The sequence below is a fragment of the Alligator sinensis genome, unplaced genomic scaffold (genome assembly GCF_000455745.1).
Source record: "Alligator sinensis unplaced genomic scaffold, ASM45574v1 scaffold377_1, whole genome shotgun sequence".
Classification (NCBI taxonomy): domain Eukaryota; kingdom Metazoa; phylum Chordata; order Crocodylia; family Alligatoridae; genus Alligator; species Alligator sinensis.
In genome coordinates, this window is record NW_005842047.1 from 1,852,336 (window position 1) to 1,857,446 (window position 5,111).

Below are 5,111 nucleotides of genomic sequence, written 5' to 3' on the forward strand. Positions count from 1 at the left end.
TCGCCTATGCCACTGCAGAATAGTACTTGTGTTTGGCAGTACTATCCTATGGTGAAGTTAAGTAGTTTAGTCTTCCCTAATAGTGCCACATGTGTAGATGGTGATGCTTTACTGAGGAGCTAAGCCAACTCTGCAGTAAAGCACATGCGTAGATGCCCCCACTGACCCTTAAATGCCCATATCTAAGTCTCGTAGCCTGTTCTCCCTGAAGAAGCACAATAGACCTTAAGCTAGGGGTGGGCAAAATAGGGTATGTTGGAGGGGGTGTATATGTGGGGGTGGGTTGTGGGAGCAGGGTGTGGATGTGTGGTGTGAATCGTGGTCTGAATGTAGCCCACCAGGCAATTTGATCTGGCCCGTGGGTGCCTACCAACTAATTCTACCCCAGCCAGCCCACATGCCTTGCTCCCACCCTCATGGGCAGAAGGGCCTGGTGCAGCCAGCACATGACTTCCATGCAGGGCTGCTGCTGCCACTGCTGCAGCCGCCATGGGACCTGCTCGGCTTCCTTGGCATCCTGCTCACTCTGGGCACCAGGTAAGGAAGTGGTGGGGGCAGAGGATGGTGGAGCAGCTGCACCTGGGTGGGAGCATGAGGCGTGGGGCTGGGGCTGGCAGAAACGCAAAACCCCCACCCAGGGGGGCAGCAGAAGCGTGGAGTTGCAGTGGGCAGGATGTGGCTGTGAGGGAGGGTGGGGGGGATGTGGAGACCCTCCCACCGCACACTTCCCCCATGGCACGCAGCCCCCGCTGCCAGTGGCTGAAATAATTGCAGCCTGAATAATTACCCGCCCCTGCCTTAAGTCCTAACTGGGTCTCCAGGGACTACTATGCTACTAATAACAAATGAAATAATAACAAACATTAATGGACAACACTGGCCCATTCACATCTGAGAAACTTTCCAAGGACTACAAAAATGCCTGTGTTTTACCCGCTGATTCAAAGGGTATGTTTACACTGCAGTCAGGAATGCATGTAAGTGTACCTCAGCTAGTTTTAATGGATAGCAATGGAGATGCAGCAGCATGAACTTCAGCACAGGCTGCATAAATTCACCAAGAGCTCCCGGTTTTTATTTAGATAGCTAACTTGCACTGAAATCCATGATGCTACATCTTAGCTGCTATTGGAACCTATGCTAGCTAGCTTAAAGTTAACTTGGGTATGCCTACACATGCTGCAATCAGTTCCATCTCTAAACACAGTGTAGACCTAGCTGTAATGCAACCTACAAAGGACAACGGAAAGAATCCAACACTTGGTCTTACCAATCCAGCTCTGTTTTGTGTAACATCTGATTACATCATTTCATTATCTGGCATCCAAAAATGGGCCTTTTCTTATCCACTACACATCTTCACATATTGGACCTAGTCTCTTATTCAGTTACCTCTGCTGCTCCTTGTGCCCCACCACTGATCCAATCCTCAATGATCATCAGCTTTTCCCAGTTGATCTCTAAGCAAAGAATGACCTCCTGTTTACAGCATCTCTAAAACCATTCCTATCTCTTGTGATCCCCATAGAAAACAAGCCACTTGATAACTGAATTTTCATCTGTGGTTCCTGAGGAAATCTGCCCACTTTTTGTCTTCCTTTTAAATTGAAAGTTCCTGAAATCACAGACCATTTTCATTGTGCATTTTGTCTAAAGTCATGAATATTTTTGACATTTCAATATTTAAATAGCCCTGTCACAGATTGAACCAAGGAACTGTCACCTGGGACACAAGCTTTAATTCAACTTCAGTGCGCAGTCCAAAGAAACATTAAAAGCTACTATTCAGAGCTGTCACTTACAACCATTAGGAAGTCTTCATCCCTCCCAATACACAGACAACTGATGTGACATCCCTTTGGACAGTGGGATGCTGACCCCCTCCTCCAGGTACAGTCCAGCCAGCCTATATCTTCCCTTCATCCACTCCAAGCTTGAGAACACAGCTTTTGTAGTCTTACAAACCAATTCCGCATCCAATCTAGGCCCGTATGTTTGTGTATAAACCTTGGCTTTATTGCAAATATCATTATATATTTATAGCAGAGAGCACCCAACCCTGCTACTCTTGTCTCCCTGACAAGCCTGTGCTGGAGAGGCTGCAGCGAGATTCCACAAATACAGGTACAGCCCTTTTAAGACCAGTGAGTTTGCCGAGTGATTTGGGGGGTGGGGAGTGGAAGTTAAAAGGACGTTGGCATCCTAGGCCTGTACCTGACATAGTACCAGGATGAACTAGTTTCCCCTGGAAAGGGAAAAGAGCCAGGAGGACTTACCAGGTGCCAATGTGGAGGTGCAGGCAGCCAGCCAGCCAGGAGTACCCCCAAGGAGTGGCCAAGAGAGGAAGAGGTCTCATCATCTTCTCTGGGACCCATAAGGCTGGAGAATCCTGAGACCTGCAAGAGACAGAAGGGAGAAGCTCCAGCTGCAAGTGACCTGTGAGTAGGGAGTAGGGAGCAAAGCCCAGACAGGAAAAGGAGACGCAGGTGGAGGGCATCAAGGGAATTAGAGTCCCCTGCTTGAAGCCAGGCAGGGCCAAGTAAGCAGCCGAAGCTCTGATTGAGGCTGTGTATAAACCTGAGCTGTAGCCACCATCAGCCAGAGAGGTTTAGACATAGTGAGAGCAATAGGAAAAGGGGTTTGAAGGCCCTGGTGAGGGGTAAAGATCCAAGTTCTGTGACCTGCTGTGGCTGGAACACTTATGAAGCAAGAGTGACCTTGGGTATGGACTGACGATTGGCGGGTTATGCTGTGATTTCTGTTTATTGTAATCTGATTTGCAAGCCTAAGGCCCAAAGACCTCATGTAAAATTAATGAGGGCTGGTGAGGCCACAAGGCCAACATGACTGGAGGACAGCTCACTCATCCCGAGCCATAGTGATTACTTTCTCCGTTTTATGATTTTTGGGTAGCAAGCAAATGAACTGATAATAGGTATAATTCAATCTGGGTTGTAACCAATTGGGTATAGGAGAAGGAGAGCAGCACACAACAACACTCCCTTTGACAGCCAACACTGTTAGGATCAACAGGTAAGAGATGAACCAGGGTGTAGGGATGGAGGAGCCTTGGGCGTGGGCAGCACCACCTGCAATACATCTGGTCAAGCATTCTGAGATTTAGCTTTTCTCCAGCCTCCTGTAAGATTCATCAAGGCATGGCAGCTGCAACACACCGCAGCAAAGGAAAATTTAAGATCTAAGAATGAAGAGGTGCCAGTAACAATAGCACCCTGTGACAATACTATATTATGAAATATAATATTTGATTTGATGTCTTGTCCATATTTTAACATGCCACATTATCTCTTATTGACCTTCATGTTGAACCCCTTCATACCGAATCTTTGTTTGAGAAGTTAACGTATACCATGTTTGCTGCCCGTTTTCAAGTTTTATGTAAAACTTATGGCAATGAATATCAAATGCCTGAGATTGTATCAGCATTACCTACAATTGCAATAATACCCTAACAAACATAAAATAAAATACAAACATTTTGATGGATGGCAGGTCGGCTTTTTATTCTTACATGTTCAGAGAATGAGATTCCACATTTACCAATCTGTTGCTGCTAAGAAAGATGTGTCTACTATTAGCACAGGAATAACAGCAGTACATGTATAGAGTAGAATATGTTCCCACTTGGGTTTGTCACTTGTTTGCTAATAAGATTTAAACATCCTACAAATCCTCTACAACACTTAAGATTTTTTGCAATAAACTGGCGGGGTCTTCTTGGCAACAGCCTTGAAAGTAATAGAAAATACTCAAAGGAATTTTTTACCAGGTTTCACCAGACCTCAAGCCTGTAGTCTCACAAGACACTTCAGCAGAAGTTTCTCTCTTTGGGAATGTTTCACTTTCAGTAGTTGTTGTTCTGTGCAAAATGGTATCAACTGCAGCTGGGTTTATAAACATAAGGCAAGGTAGAATTTGACCCTCTGGATTTAGAAATAACTGAACTATTCATTTTATTAGGACAACAGGAGAAGGCAACAGAGGAGAGGTGGGTTCAGTCCTACCTCCGTATTGCTTTATATGGATCTTGAAAAATAAATATAGTGTGGATTTTTTAAAGTCCCCGAGGAAGCCTATGCTGAGTAGCAAATGCAAATATTGCAATTAAATATGCCTCGGGTAGGAATTCACTGCCAGTTAAATATCTGCATTAATGAGGGTCTCTCATATTTACATTTATCTGTTAAATAAATTATAAGTTATAAGATATTCCTTATGGAACATAACATTCCACATCCAGATGTGATGATTTAGGAACCTCTGTACAATTTATGAATCCTGGTTGAGGTTATGAAACTGCTGTATCATTGAATGCCTCAGTGTATGGCTAGCTCCACAGCAAGTCAGCCATATGCTGTCAGAGCTGTCTCACATATACTCTAGACTTAAGAGCGGAGCACCATTAAATCTTGATAGCTCCAATTTGAGCAGGAGCATTTTACGACAAAAAGATGGCTGCAGCCAACTGAAACCAGCCCGGCCAAGTTTGTCTGTTTTGGAGCAGTGGAATCCTCAGCAACAGAATGAAGAGATCAAGTATTAATACAGGGTGTCAGCAGAATATAATGATGTGGCCAGGCACCTAGGGCAGCTGCCATATACAGGGACAGTGTCAACTGCTGATTGCCACCGATACAAAGCATAGTTGTGCAGCTGTGGCAGCAGCCATTTTTTTTCACCGCCCCCAACAAGTTGGTGCCCAGAGCAGCTGCCCCAGTCACTCCATAATAGTTACACCACTGGGCCTGATGACCTTGGGAACAAAGGGGAGACTTGGAGGTATTCACAGTGGCAAAAAAGTGTGGGAAGAATGGAGAGGCCTACTTTCATAGTAGAGGATTGGGTTTACCCGTGGAACCAGATAAGGGAGAAGGAAACCAGCTGCACAGAAAGAGAGGGAGGAGGGAGAAGGAAACACAGTATTTGGGGGGAACAGCCATATGCAGGAAGGACAGGGACCCTGGATTCATTTCAAGAGTGTGATGTAAGCCCAGAGTCCTTAGTCAAGTTGACTGAGGAAACTAAGATAGGAAAATGTGTGTAGACCTTCATTATTTTGTATACTTTTTGTGTTGGCTAAAGGAAAGAGT

At 45.2% G+C, this 5,111-nt stretch overlaps 1 long non-coding RNA gene across 1 annotated transcript in view; it reads right to left on the minus strand.

Annotated features, from left to right (window-relative positions):
- Nucleotides 1-2,390, minus strand: part of LOC112550181 — a 7,942-nt gene extending 5,552 nt beyond the window's left edge. Inside the window, exon 1 of the long non-coding RNA XR_003093862.1 lies at nt 2,277-2,390. This is a non-coding gene — a long non-coding RNA (uncharacterized LOC112550181). The remainder of the gene's footprint in view (nt 1-2,276) is intronic.
- Between the last annotated feature and the right edge of the window lie 2,721 nt (nt 2,391-5,111).